This window comes from Leptodactylus fuscus, chromosome 1, assembly GCF_031893055.1.
Source record: "Leptodactylus fuscus isolate aLepFus1 chromosome 1, aLepFus1.hap2, whole genome shotgun sequence".
Lineage (NCBI taxonomy): Eukaryota > Metazoa > Chordata > Amphibia > Anura > Leptodactylidae > Leptodactylus > Leptodactylus fuscus.
Window position 1 is genome coordinate 180,986,094 of NC_134265.1, and position 21,893 is coordinate 181,007,986.

General features: G+C 43.8%; 1 protein-coding gene across 1 annotated transcript in view; it reads left to right on the plus strand.

Moving 5' to 3' along the window:
* The window catches only part of GRIN3A (glutamate ionotropic receptor NMDA type subunit 3A), a 307,052-nt gene that overhangs the window by 242,262 nt on the left and 42,897 nt on the right, over positions 1–21,893 (plus strand). The window lies entirely within an intron of this gene.

Below are 21,893 nucleotides of genomic sequence, written 5' to 3' on the forward strand. Positions count from 1 at the left end.
TATAGCATTCGGTCAATCAATGCTGGTTCTGCATCGAACTTTTCCATTCGAATAGCGAGTGGTACTCGATCGAGTAGGAGTATTTCGAATACCGTAATATTCGATCGAATGCCTACTCGATTGAGTACTACTCGCTCATCTCTATTCCTGTGCAATAAGCAGAAATTATTTTCAACTCTAAACTGGTGTAAAAAAGTTAGACAAAAAAAAACACTAATACTTTTAGAAATACAGGTGTCCTTTGTATCTTGAAACAGTAAAAAATGTAAGGACAGACGCAACAATGTTTAAGTGGAGGTTCTACTATAGAAAACATACATTTAGACAAAAACTCTCCCAGCAAGTACTCATGTTTTACAGTGGGTTCAAAGATTAGTGAGAAAGTAGGATGCCATACACTACTAATTTAAGTAATTATAATTTAGAAAAAAAAAAATGGTAAAAGAAAAGAATATACATAAACCTGCAGAAAAAGTCCATTTTCTTAGCACACTGGCTTCAACCCACTTTCAGCTGCATTTCAACAGTAACATTCTGCATTTGTATATTTGTGAGTGCCACTTTACCTCTATATAATATGGATTTATCTTGGCATCTAGCTGAGCACAACTAATGATGCAGTAAAATAACACTAGCCTTGGGGATGCTTTGTTGGCAACTTGATTCTGGTGTGAGACTTATTAATAAGATGACTTTATTGCATGTCTGCCAGTGCCATTGGCTGTTTCTCTCTTTGAACTAACCTTGGGTCAGGTCCCTCTCTCTTAGGTAGCTGATTCTTTATGTACGCTTCCCGGTAGGACGTGCACTCCCCAATGTATCCTTAAAACTAAGATGAGAAAAGTTCCTTCCACAAGTAAACAGAAGTGTCTTATTGTCATAGGTTTGGAATATGACCTCACCCTGCCCAGTACCACACGGTAACACCTTCTACAAAGCTATAATAATTGAAATGGCAGAACCTTCAAGACTAACAGAATTAACCCATGAAAATCTTTGTGTGTTGGATTAAGAAGCAAGGACATATGAAACATTTAATTTGATATTCCCATCTGTAGGCTATAAATCTGTGTGAAATTGAGTGAATTCGCTTCACCACTTTTTTAGGGTTGAAATCCTTAATGTGGCAAAGGTTTGTCATTGCCTTTCACCTTTAATTTTGTCTCTAAGTGACTAAAATCTAGGTGTGTCCATGATTGTAAGCAGAAAGTACTGTATATAACCCCTTCTCTGTGGTAACTATCCGTTATCGACTCTCTTTTAGACCACTTTGTTATCTCTGTTCAACAGAGAGAATCTTTTGATGTATAACCCTCCACAATTTTAAGCCAGTTGTTCTGACTGGAGTGGGAAAATCCTCTTTAGATATGCATTTCTTTATTACAACTAGAGATGAGCGAACAGTGTTCTATCGAACTCATGTTCGATCGGATATTAGGCTGTTCGGCATGTTCGAATCGAATCGAACACCGCGTGGTAAAGTGCGCCATTACTCGATTCCCCTCCCACCTTCCCTGGCGCCTTTTTTGCTCCAATAACAGCACAGGGTAGGTGGGACAGGAACTACGACACCGGTGACGTTGAAAAAAGTAGGCAAAACCCATTGGCTGCCGAAAACATGTGACCTCTAATTTAAAAGAACAGCGCCGCCCAGCTTCGCGTCATTCTGAGCTTGCAATTCACCGAGGACGGAGGTTTCCGTCCAGTTAGCTAGGGGTTAGATTCTGGGTAGGCAGGGACAGGCTAGGATAGGAAGGAGAAGACAACCACAACAGCTCTTGTAAGAGCTAAATTCCAGGGAGAAGCTTGTCAGTGTAACGTGGCACTGACGGGCTCAATCGCCGCAACCCAGCTTTCCCAGGATCCTGAATGGAATACACTGTCAGTGTATTCCCGTATACCCGATATATACCCCCGATACCCGTTCCAACGGTGTGCCCCCCCACCTTCACCCCAGAAATACCCTGCAAGTCCCCTAGCAATAGGATTGGGGCTATATACACCCACTATTTTTGCTACTGCCATATAGTGCCATTGTCTCACTGGGAATTCAAAGAATATATTGGGCTTACATATAACTTCAATTCCAGGGAGAAGCTTGTCAGTGTAACGTGGCACTGACGGGCTCAATCGCCGCAACCCAGCTTTCCCAGGATCCTGAATGGAACACACTGACAGTGTATTCCCGTATACCCCATATATACACCCCAAATCCCCGTTCCAACGGTGTGCCCCCCCACCTTCACCTCAGAAATACCCTGCAAGTCCCCTAGCAATAGAATTGGGGCTATATACACCCACAATTTTTGCTACTGGTATATAGTGCCATTGTCTGACTGGGAATTCAAAGAATATATTGGGGTGACGTGCACCCACAATTTTTGCTACTGCTATACAGTGCCATTGTCTCACTGGGAATTCAAAGAATATATGGGGGTTATGTGCACCCACAATTTTTAATACTGGTATACAGTGCCATTGTCTGACTGGGAATTCAAAGAATATATGGGGGTTACGTGCACCCACAATTTTTAATACTGCTATACAGTGCCATTGTCTGACTGGGAATTCAAAGAATATATTGGGGTTACGTGCACCCACAATTTTTAATACTGCTATACAGTTCCTTTGTCTCACTGGGAATTCAAAGAATATATGGGGGTTATGTGCACCCACAATTTTTAATACTGGTATACAGTGCCATTGTCTGACTGGGAATTCAAAGAATATATGGGGGTTATGTGCACCCACAATTTTTACTACTGGTATACAGTGCCATTGTCTGACTGGGAATTCAAAGAATATATGGGGGTTATGTGCACCCACAATTTTTAATACTGGTATATAGTGCCATTGTCTGACTGGGAATTCAAAGAATATATGGGGGTTACGTGCACCCACAATTTTTACTACTGGTATACAGTGCCATTGTCTCACTGGGAATTCAAAGAATATATGGGGGTTATGTGCACCCACAATTTTTACTACTGGTATACAGTGCCATTGTCTGACTGGGAATTCAAAGAATATATGGGGGTTATGTGCACCCACAATTTTTAATACTGGTATATAGTGCCATTGTCTGACTGGGAATTCAAAGAATATATGGGGGTTACGTGCACCCACAATTTTTACTACTGGTATACAGTGCCATTGTCTGACTGGGAATTCAAAGAATATATGGGGGTTACGTGCACCCACAATTTTTAATACTGCTATACAGTTCCATTGTCTCACTGGGAATTCAAAGAATATATGGGGGTTATGTGCACCCACAATTTTTAATACTGGTATACAGTGCCATTGTCTGACTGGGAATTCAAAGAATATATGGGGGTTACGTGCACCCACAATTTTTAATACTGCTATACAGTTCCTTTGTCTCACTGGGAATTCAAAGAATATATGGGGGTTATGTGCACCCACAATTTTTAATACTGGTATACAGTGCCATTGTCTGACTGGGAATTCAAAGAATATATGGGGGTTATGTGCACCCACAATTTTTACTACTGGTATACAGTGCCATTGTCTGACTGGGAATTCAAAGAATATATGGGGGTTATGTGCACCCACAATTTTTAATACTGGTATATAGTGCCATTGTCTGACTGGGAATTCAAAGAATATATGGGGGTTACGTGCACCCACAATTTTTACTACTGGTATACAGTGCCATTGTCTGACTGGGAATTCAAAGAATATATGGGGGTTATGTGCACCCACAATTTTTAATACTGGTATATAGTGCCATTGTCTGACTGGGAATTCAAAGAATATATGGGGGTTACGTGCACCCACAATTTTTACTACTGGTATACAGTGCCATTGTCTGACTGGGAATTCAAAGAATATATGGGGGTTACGTGCACCCACAATTTTTAATACTGCTATACAGTTCCATTGTCTCACTGGGAATTCAAAGAATATATGGGGGTTACGTGCACCCACAATTTTTAATACTGGTATACAGTGCCATTGTCTGACTGGGAATTCAAAGAATATATGGGGGTTATGTGCACCCACAATTTTTACTACTGGTATACAGTGCCATTGTCTGACTGGGAATTCAAAGAATATATGGGGGTTATGTGCACCCACAATTTTTAATACTGGTATATAGTGCCATTGTCTGACTGGGAATTCAAAGAATATATGGGGGTTACGTGCACCCACAATTTTTACTACTGGTATACAGTGCCATTGTCTCACTGGGAATTCAAAGAATATATGGGGGTTATGTGCACCCACAATTTTTACTACTGGTATACAGTGCCATTGTCTGACTGGGAATTCAAAGAATATATGGGGGTTATGTGCACCCACAATTTTTAATACTGGTATATAGTGCCATTGTCTGACTGGGAATTCAAAGAATATATGGGGGTTACGTGCACCCACAATTTTTACTACTGGTATACAGTGCCATTGTCTGACTGGGAATTCAAAGAATATATGGGGGTTACGTGCACCCACAATTTTTAATACTGCTATACAGTTCCATTGTCTCACTTAGAATTCAAAGAATATATGGGGGTTATGTGCACCCACAATTTTTAATACTGGTATACAGTGCCATTGTCTGACTGGGAATTCAAAGAATATATGGGGGTTACGTGCACCCACAATTTTTAATACTGCTATACAGTTCCATTGTCTCACTGGGAATTCAAAGAATATATGGGGGTTATGTGCACCCACAATTTTTAATACTGGTATATAGTGCCATTGTCTGACTGGGAATTCAAAGAATATATGGGGGTTACGTGCACCCACAATTTTTGCTACTGCTATACAGTTCCATTGTCTCACTGGGAATTCAAAGAATATATGGGGGTTATGTGCACCCACAATTTTTAATACTGGTATACAGTGCCATTGTCTGACTGGGAATTCAAAGAATATATGGGGGTTACGTGCACCCACAATTTTTAATACTGCTATACAGTTCCTTTGTCTCACTGGGAATTCAAAGAATATATGGGGGTTATGTGCACCCACAATTTTTAATACTGGTATACAGTGCCATTGTCTGACTGGGAATTCAAAGAATATATGGGGGTTACGTGCACCCACAATTTTTAATACTGCTATACAGTTCCTTTGTCTCACTGGGAATTCAAAGAATATATGGGGGTTATGTGCACCCACAATTTTTAATACTGGTATACAGTTCCTTTGTCTCACTGGGAATTCAAAGAATATATGGGGGTTATGTGCACCCACAATTTTTAATACTGGTATACAGTGCCATTGTCTGACTGGGAATTCAAAGAATATATGGGGGTTATGTGCACCCACAATTTTTAATACTGGTATACAGTGCCATTGTCTGACTGGGAATTCAAAGAATATATGGGGGTTATGTGCACCCACAATTTTTACTACTGGTATACAGTGCCATTGTCTGACTGGGAATTCAAAGAATATATTGGGGTGACGTGCACCCACAATTTTTAATACTGGTATACAGTGCCATTGTCTGACTGGGAATTCAAAGAATATATGGGGGTTACGTGCACCCACAATTTTTAATACTGCTATACAGTTCCTTTGTCTCACTGGGAATTCAAAGAATATATGGGGGTTATGTGCACCCACAATTTTTAATACTGGTATACAGTGCCATTGTCTGACTGGGAATTCAAAGAATATATTGGGGTTATGTGCACCCACAATTTTTAATACTGGTATATAGTGCCATTGTCTGACTGGGAATTCAAAGAATATATGGGGGTTACGTGCACCCACAATTTTTGCTACTGCTATACAGTTCCATTGTCTCACTGGGAATTCAAAGAATATATGGGGGTTATGTGCACCCACAATTTTTAATACTGGTATACAGTGCCATTGTCTGACTGGGAATTCAAAGAATATATGGGGGTTACGTGCACCCACAATTTTTAATACTGCTATACAGTTCCTTTGTCTCACTGGGAATTCAAAGAATATATGGGGGTTATGTGCACCCACAATTTTTAATACTGGTATACAGTGCCATTGTCTGACTGGGAATTCAAAGAATATATGGGGGTTATGTGCACCCACAATTTTTAATACTGGTATACAGTGCCATTGTCTGACTGGGAATTCAAAGAATATATGGGGGTTATGTGCACCCACAATTTTTAATACTGGTATACAGTGCCATTGTCTGACTGGGAATTCAAAGAATATATGGGGGTTATGTGCACCCACAATTTTTAATACTGGTATACAGTGCCATTGTCTGACTGGGAATTCAAAGAATATATGGGGGTTATGTGCACCCACAATTTTTACTACTGGTATACAGTGCCATTGTCTGACTGGGAATTCAAAGAATATATTGGGGTGACGTGCACCCACAATTTTTAATACTGGTATACAGTGCCATTGTCTGACTGGGAATTCAAAGAATATATGGGGGTTACGTGCACCCACAATTTTTAATACTGCTATACAGTTCCTTTGTCTCACTGGGAATTCAAAGAATATATGGGGGTTATGTGCACCCACAATTTTTAATACTGGTATACAGTGCCATTGTCTGACTGGGAATTCAAAGAATATATGGGGGTTATGTGCACCCACAATTTTTAATACTGGTATACAGTGCCATTGTCTGACTGGGAATTCAAAGAATATATGGGGGTTATGTGCACCCACAATTTTTAATACTGGTATACAGTGCCATTGTCTGACTGGGAATTCAAAGAATATATGGGGGTTATGTGCACCCACAATTTTTAATACTGGTATACAGTGCCATTGTCTGACTGGGAATTCAAAGAATATATGGGGGTTATGTGCACCCACAATTTTTAATACTGGTATACAGTGCCATTGTCTCACTGGGAATTCCACAAATAATTTGGGGATTCATTCACCCTACATCTCAGGCTCTTGCCATATTCACCCAGGTTGTCAGTGCTGCACCAGCTCGTTCCCAGACAGCTCGGCCCGAAAAACACGTTACCTATATAGAGGATTTGGACAATGAAGACAACATGTTCTAAATCTAATGTCTGCACCTTCTCCAGAATTAAAATAAAGGCAGCGTTTAACTTTCAAATAGCACTGCACAAAGGAAGAGCTTATCAGCTTGTCTCATGACATGCTACTGAAAAGTTTCATTTGTGTATCTTAATGTAAATATAGTTGTATAAGCTTTTTGGGTTTTAGGCACTGCCAAGTTATTTATTACCACCCGCTCCCTTATAATGATGATGACGCCAAAGTCACTGTGGGTGTTCAGAGCTCACAGCTTTGGGTGACATTTGTCTTGCTCTCTGTCGGTACCAGCTGTCTTTTTGGATACCGTAAAGTTATGTTGACTTTATTAACAGCTATAGAAGCTTTAGCCAGGTTGTGACGGTGTGTAACCCTAACAACACTAAGTGGGATACACATTAATAGTCAGTCTATGTACGCTAAACGTATCACTGAAGTAATTTTTTTTCCCTCTCCCCTAATATAAGAAAGGAACAGACATTAGACCTAGACCGGGGTTCGAGGCTTGAAAAAATCCAGTATTATTTGTTCTTCATGATGTGAAATATGTGTTGAAAAGCAACCCAAGATGAAGTCAGCCATGTGTGCCAGTGTGTTACTTGGCATGCCTTTGCTGGCCCCAACTGTAAGGGTCACTCTCCATTTCCTCCATTTTCCACTCCCCTTCACACCATTTGTGGTGAAGCAATGGGATGCACTGAAGTGCACCCTCTAGCCTCGTGTGGGATAGGGACATCAGATGCCACTCCAACCCCCTCGTCTTCCTCCGCCAGCCAACGGTACGAAGATGAGAGGAGTGTGCTCTGAATGTTTTCTGCCTAGCAGAGGCTAGTTCTCACTTACGAAAATGGCCCCACTTTGACCTGTATATCAGGCACAATGGTGTAGGTTTCAAAGAAACATGGCACCAACAAGTTGGAAAACGTGGGCCATGCGTGGACCGTGTTTGAGTCTGGCAAGCTCCAGATCTGCTACCAGGTTCCAGCCATTATCACAGGCGCAAAAATGCCAGGCCCCAGGTGTAGCAGGGAAAAAAAAATGCCATCTCAGCCAGGATGGCATCCCTGACCTCGGAGGCACTGTGCTGTCTGTCCCCCAAGCTGATCAGTTTCAGCACGGCCTACTGACATCTCCCCATGCCAGTGTTACAGTGTTTTCCGCTAGTAGCTGGGGTGGAGGTTGCAGCTTCGTAGGGTTTCAGTCTACTCCTGCCATGAATTTTGGCCTGGGAGAGGAGATAGGCCACCCCAGTTTGCACCCGGGGAACAGACTCCACCACATTCACCCTGCCTGTCATTAAAGATAAGCACTGCAGCATCCCTGACCACAGGCGCTTGTCCATGTGTCGGTGGTCAAGTGGACCTTGCAGCAAAGCGCAGAGCTCTGGGCCCGACTGATGTTATGGGACACATGCAGGCGCAAGGCAGAGACAGCACACCAAGAGAAGTAGTAACGGCTAGGCCCAGCATAGGGAGGTGCCCCAGCTGCCATCTGCTGACGGAAGGCCTGGGTCTCCAGAAGCATAAACAAACACCAACATCTCCAGGGCCAGCAGTTTATCGATGAGGCTGTTACAGGCTTGGGCATGGGGGTGGGTTGTATTGTACTTCTGCCTGCAATGAAAAGCTTGGGAAATGTGGAGTGGCTGGGAAGAGGCGCATGATGGTGCAGGCCAAAAGGGCGCATGAGGGTGAACTCCCCAATGTGTCAGAGATAGGTGTGTAGGTGTCCTTGCATCATATACTTGCACCATATTTGGCTTTGGAAGTTAATTTTGTGCCAAAAAGTGGTTAAGACAGCGATCCCTCAGCTACTCCCGTTACACTGTCTATTGAAGTTACCATCTGTGGAAGTGGACCACCATTTCTAAGATCCCAAAGGAAGCAGGCAAGAGATGTGCAGTTCAGAAAAAAAGATGAGAAAATAAGTTTAGGCTGTAGAGCACAGAGGGATCGGAGAGGACAGAGCTGGTGTCGGCCAGGTATTCCCACAACATGCGCCTATACTTGTCCCTCCTGGTGACACTAGGCCCCTGAGTGGCAGTAATTTGTCCAGGGGGGCCATTAACGTGTTCCAGACCTAGGAATAAGTCTTCCAACAGGGTAGAGTTTTGCATGCCTTTGCTTCTACCCACTGTTTTTGCTGCTTAGCTTCCCTCCACATCTACTCTGCTTTCACCCCTAAACATCACCCCAGTTTATGCCTTTGCTTCTACCCAGGTTTTTTGTTGATTTAGCTTCCCTCTACATCTACACTGCTTTAGCCCCTAGACATCACCCCTGTCCATGTGGGGTCGGTGGCCTCGTCATCCACCAACTCCTCTTCCAATTGCGCACTGCCCCCTTACTGCAAACCGCACATGACCACAGCTTGCCTTGATGGCAACTGTGTCTCATGATCCCCACTTAGGTCCAGACAAGTCGGTGGCGGGTCCAAAACCCCAAAATTGGAAGGAAATGGCAGATGCTGCAGTATTTCTAACACCTGTTCCTGGTGCTCGGGCCTGGTCTGTGTTGTACCCTGCACCCTGCTTAACGCATCTGCCATATCCGAAGTTGTGCTGAGCGCATGCTAATGTTTCGTGTCCAGTGCAATGGATGGGATGGGATTTCACATAAGTCTGCCACCCATGGCCACTCATGGTTGAGCAACTGAGGGAGTTGACTTTGACGAACCCGAGGGTTTTGGAGTTGGAACTACATCAAAGGTCTGTGCTGCTCACACACTCTGCTCAACACATGATATGTTTAGTGCCAGCAGTGTGGAGACGTCGCACAACAGCCGTTGTTCCAGCAGGTACAGGCGTTGTAGGAGTGCATAGAGGCTAGCAGCGGCAACTATACACTTTAAAAACTATCCGCACAAGCGCCACACTTTCACCAGTAGCTCAGGAACATTGGGGTACCTTTTTCAAAAGATTAGCAGCAATGAGTTAAAAACATGGCCCAGGCATGGAATATGTTGCAGGCTGCCAAGCTACAGAGCCAATCCCAGGTTACGGCCATTATCACACATGACAACATGCCTGGGCCCAGGTGCAGTGGCAAAAACCACATTGCCGTCTCATCGAGGATGGCATGACTCACTTTGTAGGCAGTGTGCTGTCTGGCCCCCAAGCTGATGAGCTTCAGCACGGCCCGCTGACGTCTCCCCACACCAGTGTTGCAGCGTTTCCAGCTCGTAGCTGGGGTCAATTTAACAGCGGAGGAGGGTGGTGTTTCAGTCCTCCTCCCAGGAATGTTGTGTGGGGAGACAAGTCAGGCCACCACATTTTGCGACCCGGTCCACGCCTCAACTACATTCAACCACTGTGCCCAAATTGAAAGGTAGCGTCCCTGTCCGCATGCACTTGTCCATTCGTAACTGGTCACATGGAACTTTAGGGCTAAGCGCTGAATTTAGGGACCGCCTCATGTTTGGGGGAAAGTGCTGGTGTGGACGGCACAGTGCGGTGGCGCAGTAGACACTCTGCCCAAAAAGGGCAGAGTGTCCCCCAGCCGGGATTCCAACATCTCCTGGGCCAGATTTCTTGAGATGAGGCCGTTGAAGCCTTGGGCATGTGGGTGGGTTGCGCTGTACTTTAGCATGAAATGAAAGGCTTGGGAGATGGGGAGTTGCTGGGAAGAGGCGCATGATGGCGCGGGCAAAAGGAGAAATGGCAGGAAAAGGTGAGGATAAGGGTGAACTCCCCAAAGTGTCAGAGGCAGATGTGGAGGTGTCCTGGCTCCTGGTCTGGACTGCAGCGCCAGCCCTGTCAACAGTGGAAGAGGCAGTGGCAGCCAGGCCAAACGACGATTATCCTGCGCTTGCTCTCACCCACTGAGCCCAGGGCTTGCCTTCCAAATGATGGCACCCGCAAGAGGTGGTGAGATTCCTCTCCGCAGATCTCCAAACCATCTTGGACTTGCAAATTGCACTAAATTTGTCATGTAACTGACATGTATATGATGAGTCTATCCATTGTCTGTTCATTTTGGTGAAAGTCAGCCTGTCAGCTGACAGACAGCTGTGCTTGTCAGTGATGATGTCACCGGCTGCTTGTACCCCCAGTTTTTGCTGCTTAGCTTGCCTCCACATCCACACTGCTTTTGCCCCTACACATCACCCCTATCCATGCCTGTGCCTCTAGCCATAAGTCTGCCACCCATGGAAACTCATGGTGCAGAAAGTGAGGGAGCTGACTCTGAGGAACCCTTGGGTTTTGTAGCTGGTACTCCATCAAAGGTCTCTGCTGCTCACACACCCTGCTGAACATACGGTATCTAGGGTTAGAGCGTGTGGTGACCTCGCACAACAGTAGGTGCTTCAGGCAGATGTAGGCCTTGCTGGAGTGTATTGCGGCTAGCTCCAGGTACTGTAGACTTGGGAAAGTGGGTGTCCAAGTGCCGCACTTTCACCCTTAGCTCAGCTAATTTGGGGTATGTTTTTAAAAATCATTGCACCACTACATTGAACATGTGGGCCAGGCATGGAACGTGTTGGAGGCTGGCAAGCTCCAGAGCCCTCCAACAAGCTAAAAAACCTGGCCCCAGGGGCAGCGGGGATAAACAAATTGCCATCTCATCCAGGATGGCATCCCTGACCTCAGAGGCAGTGTGCTGTCCGTCTCCCAAGCTGATGAGCTTCAGCCCAGCCTGCTGACGTCTCCCCACACCAGTGTTGCAGCGTTTTCAGCTCGTAGCTGGGGTAAATCTAACAGCGGAGGAGGAGGAGGGTGGTGTTTCAGCCCTCCTCCCAGGAATGTTTTGTGGGGAAACAAGTCAGGAAAATTCTTGAAACGGGAGAGTTTTGCATCTTTGCCCTTGCTGCCTATGGACATCCCTTTGCCTCTAGCCACCATTTTCCCTGCTTTGCTTGCCTCCACATCCACACTGCTTTTGCCCCTAGACATCACCCCAGTCCATGCCTTAGCTTGTACCCCCAGTTTTTCCTGCTTAGCTTGCCTCCACATCCACACTGCTTTTGCCCCTAGACATCACCCCAGTCCATGCCTTAGCTTGTACCCCCAGTTTTTCCTGCTTAGCTTGCCTCCACATCCACACTGCTTTTGCCCCTAGACATCACCCCAGTCCATGCCTTAGCTTGTACCCCCAGTTTTTCCTGCTTAGCTTGCCTCCACATCCACACTGCTTTTGCCCCTAGACATCACCCCAGTCCATGCCTTAGCTTGTATCCCCAGTTTTTCCTGCTTAGCTTGCCTCCACATCCACACTGCTTTTGCCCCTAGACATCACCCCAGTCCATGCCTTAGCTTGTACCCCCAGTTTTTCCTGCTTAGCTTGCCTCCACATCCACACTGCTTTTGCCCCTAGACATCATCCCTATCCATGCCTCTTCCCCTAGCCATAACTCTGCCACCCCTGGAAACTCATGGTGCAGAAACTTTGGTTGCTGACTTTGAGGAACCCTTGGGTTTTGTAGATGGAACTCCATCAAAGGTCTGTGCAGCTCACACACCCTGCTCAAGATATGGTATTGTAGGGTTTCAGCGTGTGTGAATGACGGACAACAGCCTGTGTTTGGACAGATGTAGGCCTTGCTAGAGTGTTTTTAGGCTAGCAGCGACTCCTGTGCACTTGCAAAAGTGGGCGCACAAGCGCCGCATTTTCAACAGTAGCTTCGGTACATTTGGGTATGTTTTTAAAAAACTTTGCACCACTAGGTTAGACGTGGGCCAAACATGGAACGTGTTGGAGGCTGGCAAGCTCCAGAGCCGCTACCAGGTTCCAGCCATTATCACAGGCGTAAAAATGCCAGGCCCCAGGTGTAGCAGGGAAAAAAAAATGCCATCTCAGCCAGGATGGCATCCCTGACCTCGGAGGCACTGTGCTGTCTGTCCCCCAAGCTGATGAGCTTCAGCACCGCCTGCTGACGTCTCCCCACACCAGTGTTTTAGCGTTTGCCGCTAGTAGCTGTGGTGGAGGTTGCAGCGTCGTAGGGTTTCAGTCTACTCCTGCCATGAATTTTGGCCTGGGAGAGGAGATAGGCCACCCCAGTTTGCACCCGGGGAACAGACTCCACCACATTCACCCTGCCTGTCATTAAAGATAAGCACTGCAGCATCCCTGACCACAGGCGCTTGTCCAAGTGTCGGTGGTCAAGTGGACCTTGCAGCAAAGCGCGGAACTAAGGGCCCACCTGATGTTGAGTGACACGTGCTGGTGCAAGGCGGGGACGCCACACCGGGAGAAGTTGAGACGGCTAGGGACGGCATAGTGAGGTGCCACAGTTGCCATCAGGTCCGGGAAGGCGGGAGTTTCAACAAGCCGGAACGCCAACCTCTCCTGGGCCAGCAGTTTAGCGATGTTGGCGTTCTAGGCTTGCGTGGGTGGGTGGTTAGCGGTGTATTTCTGCCGGCGCTCCAATGTCTGAGAGATGGTGGGTTGTTGTAAAGAAGCGCCTGATGGTGCCTTTGATGGTGCAGGAGAAGGAGATAAGACAGAAACAGGGGAGGATGAGGGAGAAGTCAACAAAGTGGCGGAGGCAGATGAAGTGATGTCCTGGCTCGTCCTCTGGAGTGCATCGCCAGCACTGTGAGCAGAGGCAGTGGCATGAACGGCGGGCGACGTTTGTCCTGCCGTTGCTGCCTGCCACTGATTCCATTGCTTGGATTCCAAATGACGGTGCATTGAAGTGGTGGACAGGTTGCTCTTCTCAGGGCCCCTACTCGATTTCGAGAGGCAAATTGTGTAGACGACACTATATCTGTCCTCGGCGCATTCCTTGAAAAAACTCTACACCTTCAAGAAACGTGCCCTCGATGGGGGAGTTTTTCTGGGCTGGGTACAAAAGGGAACATCTTCGGACATTCCGGGTCTGGCCTGGCTTCGGCAAAGCAGCTGACCTCTGCCTCTGGACATGTCTCTGCCTCTAGCTACCCTTTTTGGTGCTGCACCTGCCTCAACATCCACACTACTTTCCCAGCTTGACATCTGCCTTGTCCAGGTGGGGTCGGTGTCCTCGTCGTCCACCACCTCCTCTTCCAACTCCTGTCTCGCCTCCTCCTCCTGCACAATGCGCATGTCAACTGGCTGCCCTGACAGCAACTGCGTCTCATCGTCGTCGATGAGGGTGGGTTGCTGGTCATCCGCCACCAAATCGACCGGAGATGGAATGGAGGAGACTCTAGTGTTTGAGCATCTGGACACAGATACTCGTCTGTTAGGTCCGTGGAATCGCGAAATGGAGGGGCAGGTTGCGGTACAGTCAAAGGAAGGGAGAACAGCTCTGGGGAGCAGGGACAGTTGGGGTTATTGTTCTGAGAAGATTGGGAATTTTGGGTGGAAGGAGGACAAGACTGTTGGGTAAGAGGAGGTAGAGGCTGACTGGCTGGTGGACAATGTGCTTTAAGCGTTATCCGACAGCCATTGCAAGACCTGTTCCTGGTTCTCGGGCCTACTAATCTTTGTACCATTCAGCCTAGTTAATGTGGAACTTTTGTGCAAAGCGCAGAACTTAGGGCCCGCCTGATGTTAAGGGACACACGCTGGTACAAGGCTCAACTCACCCTAAGTGCCAAAAACACTGCTGATGCAAGGCTCTACTCATGCCAAGGGCCTCAATCTCTGCTGGTAGCTCAGCTTAAGGTCATGTAACTTTGTTTGGAAGGGCTCATGTTAAGGGCTAGAAAAGTGAATTTTGGAAGGTCTTACCACATCACACACACACACACACACACACACACACACACACACACACTCAAAATGACAGTTAAGGGTGAGGGCTTTTGGAATTCCCATTGCCTATTCCATTTGTGGTTGTCATGGGGAACGTGATTTAAAGGGGTGGTTGTTACTGTTTGTTGAGCTTAAATTGGGGTTTGTGTCCATCCATTTGGGGAGTAAAGAAGGTTTCCAGGTATTTTCCCACTTTGATAGAGGTTTTTTTGAATGTGGAAAGTGTGTAGTTGTTAGGCAGTGATGTTGGGGTAATAGAGGGTCTTTGGTGTGTTAGATGCCCCCAGGCATGCTTCCCCTGCTGTCCCAGTGTCATTCCAGAGGTGTTGGCATCATTTCCTGGGGTGTCATAGTGGACTTGGTGACCCTCCAGACACGGATTTGGGTTTCCCCCTTAACGAGTATCTGTTCCCCATAGACTATAATGGGGTTCGAAACCCGTTCGAACACACGAACATTGAGCGGCTGTTCGAATCGAATTTCGAACCTCGAACATTTTAGTGTTCGCTCATCTCTAATTACAACGTATCAATGCAAAGTGGTCTAATCCATAGTCAACCGGACAGGTGTCCCTCCTGGAAAGTGGATGCACCTGACTCTCACATACCTTGACATGGCAGGTCACAACAGGGCCATCTTTCCAGGTCAGAGTTCTAGATATCAAGAGTTACCCTTTTAAAGGTGGAAACTATGCCCCACAACCCATAGCTATGTTGGCATTTCAGTTCCTCCTATGGGCAGCTGACTTAACTCAGAGGAGCAACTATTGAGATAGAAAACTACTTCTTTAATGCAGCACAAACAACCTTTTACATTTCCATATCTTGTGTCAGTGAACCATACAGTACATGTTGCTGATGCTCGATAGAACATTCATGGAATACTGACAATGTTCCGGCGAGCTTGACCAATGCCTGGGCACTATGGGAAAGCTGACTTTGGGTTATGTTGTATAGATGCAGTATACATTGAAGACAAAGTTAGAAGCAACTTGATTCTGACAGAAATAGCTTAATAACATAACAATAACATAATGAAGTTCATGGCAATAGACTATGGGGTGATTTATAACACTTGTGCTTCCCCTTTATCAATTAACAAAGTAACAAATATCACACACTACTATCTGCCCGCAACTTCGTCTGCGGATTGGTGTTGGCGCTGAGCCATTTATATTTAGCCAATTGCTGTTGTGGATGATCCACCTGCGTCTGCGTCTCAGCATACTGAGTTGTATGTACATCTTTGCATATGGAGAGCGTACTCAGCTGTGCTACAGCGCTGCCTAAGCTCTGCTACATCTGGCCATTTGGATTATAGGGGTGTTCTTATGTCAGTGTCTGAGCAGCTTTTTTGTTGGAAAGGGCTGAACGGATGTTGCAGAAATTTGCCACAGTTCGATCAGCCTGCTCCCGCGTCTCGGCTCTGCTACATCACTGCATATGCATAGGATACCCAGCTGTATGTACATGTTTGCATATGGAGAACCTATAGTGGTGTGCTACCTAAACTTTGCTACATCGGGCAATTGTGATTACAGGGGTTTGGTTATGTGACTGTCTGAGCAGCTTCTGTGTTACAAAGGACTGAACGGATGTTACTGAAATGTGCCAGAGTTCGATCAGCCTGCTCCCGCGTCTCAGCTCTGCTACATCGATGCATATGCGTAGGATACCCAGCTGTATGTACATGTTTACATATGGAGAGCCTACAGAGGTGTGCTACAGCGCTGCATAAGCTCTGCTACATTGGGAAATTGTGTTTTGTTATGTGACTGAGCAGCTTCTGTGTTACAAAGGGCTGAACAGATGTTGCTGAAATGTCCCCGTCATACTCACTGAAACTCTACACCCAATATAATCCTCTTTCCCACACACAGTCTGCATGTTCTGTAGTCTCCTGATCTTCTATGAGACTCCATTTTCTTTAACTTTCACAGTCGAGCTTCATCCTACATAGCTCCACCCACAAAATAGCATGTAGCTCTGCCCACTGCCTATCATGATCCTATCTGAGAATGGTTCAAGGACCTGTGATGATGTCATCACAGGTCCTTTAGTGTTGTGTGAACCTAAATTGCTTCACTGCGGTCGTGTAGTGACGTTATTTACCTGGATAAAAATAGAAGTAGCCTATGTTTTAATAGGGGTTCCTATCTATGCATGTGGCAAATTTCATGCAAATCCGTTCAGCCGTTTTTGAGTGATTGAGGAACAAACACACAAATAAACAAACATGCAAATACACAAACTTTCACATTTATAATATTAGTAGGATTAATGGCATCAAGTCAACACCTCATTTAATAACTGCTCAATGACATAAGATGTTCTGCTGATGGAAAATACCTGATCCTAAAGTTATATAGTTGTTGGTCTCATGGCGTTTAAACACATGACAAAAGTAGAATATAAATAAGAGTACGCATATGCATGTATCCAATAAAGCTTTCCCATACAATAATCCCCCATAGGTTGTTGGAAGGTATGTATAGACCTTAGTATAGTATAAATTCTTTGACTATGTTTGATATGCTTAATCATACATCCAAAATGATTATTAACCACACTCATTATACAGTCCTATGAAAAAGTTTGGGCACCCCTATTAATCTTAATCATTTTTAGTTCTAAATATTTTGGTGTTTATAACAGCCATTTCAGTTTGATATATCTAATAACTGATGGACACAGTAATATTTCAGGATTGAAATGAGGTTTATTGTACTAACAGAAAATGTGCAATATGCATTAAACCAAAATTTGACCGGTGCAAAAGTATGGGCACCTCAACAGAAAAGTGACATTAATATTTAGTACATCCTCCTTTTGCAAAGATAACAGCCTCTAGTCGCTTCCTGTAGCTTTTAATCAGTTCCTGGATCCTGGATAAAGGTATTTTGGACAAACAATTCAAGTTCAGTTAAGTTAGATGGTCGCCGAGCATGGACAGCCCGCTTCAAATCATCCCACAGATGTTCAATGATATTCAGGTCTGGGGACTGGGATGGCCATTCCAGAACATTGTAATTGTTCCTCTGCATGAATGCCTGAGGATTTGGAGCGGTGTTTTGGATCATTGTCTTGCTGAAATATCCATCCCCGGCGTAACTTCAACTTCGTCACTGATTCTTGAACATTATTCTCAAGAATCTGCTGATACTGAGTGGAATCCATGCGACTCTCAACTTTAACAAGATTCCCGATGCCGGCATTGGCCACACAGCCCCAAAGCATGATGGAACCTCCACCAAATTTTACAGTGGGTAGCATGTGTTTTTCTTGGAATGCTGTTTCTTTTTGGACGCCATGCATAACGCCTTTTTTTATAACCAAACAACTCAATTTTTGTTTCCAAAATGAAGCTGCCTTGTCCAAATGTGCTTTTTCATACCTCAGGCAACTCTATTTGTGGCGTACGTGCAGAAACGGCTTCTTTCTCATCACTCTCCCATACAGCTTCTCCTTGTGCAAAGTGCGCTGTATTGTTGACCGATGCACAGTGACACCATCTGCAGCAAGATGATGCTGCAGCTCTTTGGAGGTGGTCTGTGGATTGTCCTTGACTGTTCTCACCATTCTTCTTCTCTGCCTTTCTGATATTTTTCTTGGCCTGCCACTTCTGGGCTTAACAAGAACTGTCCCTGTGGTCTTCCATTTCCTTACTATGTTCCTCACAGTGGAAACTGACAGGTTAAATCTCTGAGACAACTTTTTGTATCCTTCCCCTGAACAACTATGTTGAACAATCTTTGTTTTCAGATCATTTGAGAGTTGTTTTGAGTAGCCCATGATGCCACTCTTCAGAGGAGATTCAAATAGGAGATCAACTTGCAATTGGCCACCTTAAATACCTTTTCTTATGATTGGATACATCTGGCTATGAAGTTCAAAGCTCACTGAGGTTACAAAACCAATTTTGTGCTTCAATAAGTCAGTAAAAAGTAGTTAGGGGAATTCAAATCAATAAAATGATAAGGGTGCCCATACTTTTGCACCGGTCAAATTTTGGTTTAATGCATATTGCACATTTTCTGTTAGTACAATAAACCTCATTTCAATCCTGAAATATTACTGTGTCCATCAGTTATTAGATATATCAAACTGAAATGGCTGTTGCAAACACCAAAATATTTAGAACAAAAAATGATTAAGATTAATAGGGGTGCCCAAACTTTTTCATAGGACTGTATGTTCAAAGTTATAGGCCAATATATTGCAAAGTTAGAATGCTTTCAGTAATAGTGTTAAAAGTTTATTTTTGTCAATTAGCAAAACTAAGTGAATAAACAAAAGAGAAATCTATCAATATAATATCCACCAATATTTGGTGTGACCACTCTTTGGAGGAAGAGTCCTAGAAGTGATAATATGGCCTCCACAGAGCGCTGATCTCAACATCATTGAGTCTGTCTGGGATTACCTGCAGGGAAAGAAGGATTTGAGCAAGTCTACATCCACAGAAGATCTGTGGTTAGGTCTCCGAGATATATGGATCAAGTTCCCTGCCTCCTTTCAGTATTTCAGTTCATCAAGAGATTCACAATATCCCTTTAACTAGTCACCAATCACACACTACAGGACCATCAATCCAATAACTGAATCCTACATGCAAAGCACATTAACCCTTTATCTAGGCTGTACATGAGTGTTCATTATTCAATCCCTTACCCACTAATGGTATTACATTATGAGACACAAATTACACTATATCCAATCATACAAGAAATGACCATCGTCTATCTCTTGTTCTGGTTAGAGATGAGCGAATAGTATTCGATTGAATACCTCGCTCGAATAGGAATGCGTGTAAGCGGCCGAACACCATGGGGTTAAGCGCTTAACCCCCTGGTGTTTGGCCGATTACACGCATTCCTATGGGAGCCGGGTATTCCATCGAATACTATTCGCTCATCTCTAGTTCTGGTACCTCGAATAAATATGAGTGTTTTAAAATGATATTTTAACAATAATTTAATTATTTGTAATATTTTTATTTAATTTGATTAATCATAGATATAAAGTTTCAACATAATATTTAATTTGTAGAAGCAGTGTGAATCAGTGTTGTCATTTTTAGCTTTAAGAGAATATTGGATAAGATTTCCCATAATTAGGTCTAAGTGAAATAGAATAGATAAAATTTCAAGTGCTATAATTCCATAGAGAAGTGCTTGTCATATTTCATCTTTTTCCCCAAAGTCATTTTTTTTCCACACTTGATGGTAGGCAGGGAGATCTAAATGGATGTGCTATTTTAAAAAACTAAAATTGGGGACATTATTTTCTTTTACAATGAAAAGTAATATCCCACGAGAACCTGACAGACAAATGAAGTCTGTCTTCCATCTCAGTGTGCAAGGATTATTCATGCAATAACAAAGATGGATTAAATCTCGTGAACTTGTTTGGAAAGTATATTCCATCAGTTCCACCAACCTGTTTAGGTTCATATTTCTAAACTATTTCCTGATAACAAATTTAAGAACAGTAAAAGATTGGTTTTACCATCCCTAACATTATGTGCACTTTACATAATGATGAAATACTTTAATATCCTAAGCCTTACAATCTTCTTTATGAAGATAAATGTACACTTCTGCAAAGAAAACCATTACTTCCTTGAAGGAATATGAAAATGAAAATGGATTGCCAGGTAGTAGTGACGGTTTATTTTATTAATAGACATCTTAAGGACGTATAGTAAACTACTCCTGGTTCACTTCTGAGGTCCATGATGGCGATCCTTATGTGAATTATGCGTTATTTTTTATGGACTAGTGGGATGTCTTTAGCAAAAATACATTAAGAATTTAGCATTTTTGTTACCAGAAGAAAACAAAGCATCACAAATGAACTTTTAATGGGGCTTTGTGCAAACTGCTCTGATCATTCTCCTTTTTGGATGTTCTACATAAATTTATTACTAAAAAGATTGTGATTAATAACAGAGTCTGCGGTGGGAAATAAAAGGCACGCGGCGTTATTAATCACAACCCATCTGTATAACGTTACTGAAATGTTAGGCTTAACCCTTCCAGCCACATTCATTTTTCGATTTGTGTTACTTCCTGCCTTTCAAAAGCTAACGTTTTTATTTTTCATTCATATAGCCGCATGAGGGCGGGACAAATTATACTTTGTAATGGAACCATTTAATATTTTATACAAGGTACTGTAAAGCCCCTTGCACACGACTGTGTGCTAGGTCAGTGTCTTATCTGGGTTTTTACCAGATAGAACACTGGCCCATTCATTTCTGTGGGTCCTTGCACATGACCATGAATTACGTGGTCCCGTGTACGGGTCGACATTCCAGGCCACAAAATATGGTACAGGTCCTATTCCTATCTGAATTTGCGGCTCCTATTTATTGAATAAATGGGGTCGCCGGAGCACGGCCGGTACATAGGCAGCACATGGATAACATCAGTGTGTCGCCCATGCTATAGCCATGCCATTCATTCTCATCCGGAGACTAGAACAAGCATGGTCATGTGTAACCCGCCTTAACCTATATAAAAAAGAATCCAGAGTGAGGTGAAATTAGAGAAAATTTGCTTTTGGACGACTTTCTTACATGTTTTGTTTTTATGGTGTTTACTGTGCAGCCAACATGACAAGTCCCCTGTATTCTGTAAGTTGGTACAATCATGGAATTAGCATTTTTATATATATATTTTTTACAGCTTATCCCCCTAAAAAAATCTAAACTTTGAAAAAAAAAAAAAAAAAAAAAAGAATTCTTAGTTTCGCCTTATTCTGACACCTATAACTTTTGTATATTTCTTTGTACAGTGATATATAAGGAAGTTCGGCTCTTTTGATACTCTTTTATGGTGTTAACCGTATGGGATAAATATTTTATAAGTTTGCAGACTGGGCACTTTCAGACATAGAGATACCTAATGTGTAGGTTTTACTTTATTTATTTTTATATGTGTTCTAGGGAAAGGGGAAGACTTGAATTTTTAGTTTTTTTTTATTTATTATTATTATTTTTTACTTTTAATTTTAAACCCCCTTTCCTTCCAGGAAGTCTTCAATCTTAGGGAGTCTGAGCACGAATTCAATACAATGAAATGTATTGCCCAGCGCAGTTTGTAATAGAATCTATAATAGAATCTAAAACAAGCCTGGGAGCCTTGAAATGGGCGCCGCCTGGAAAATGGGACCTAGGACATGTTTGTCAGAGTCTTTTAGAGAGTTAATACAGCAGCGT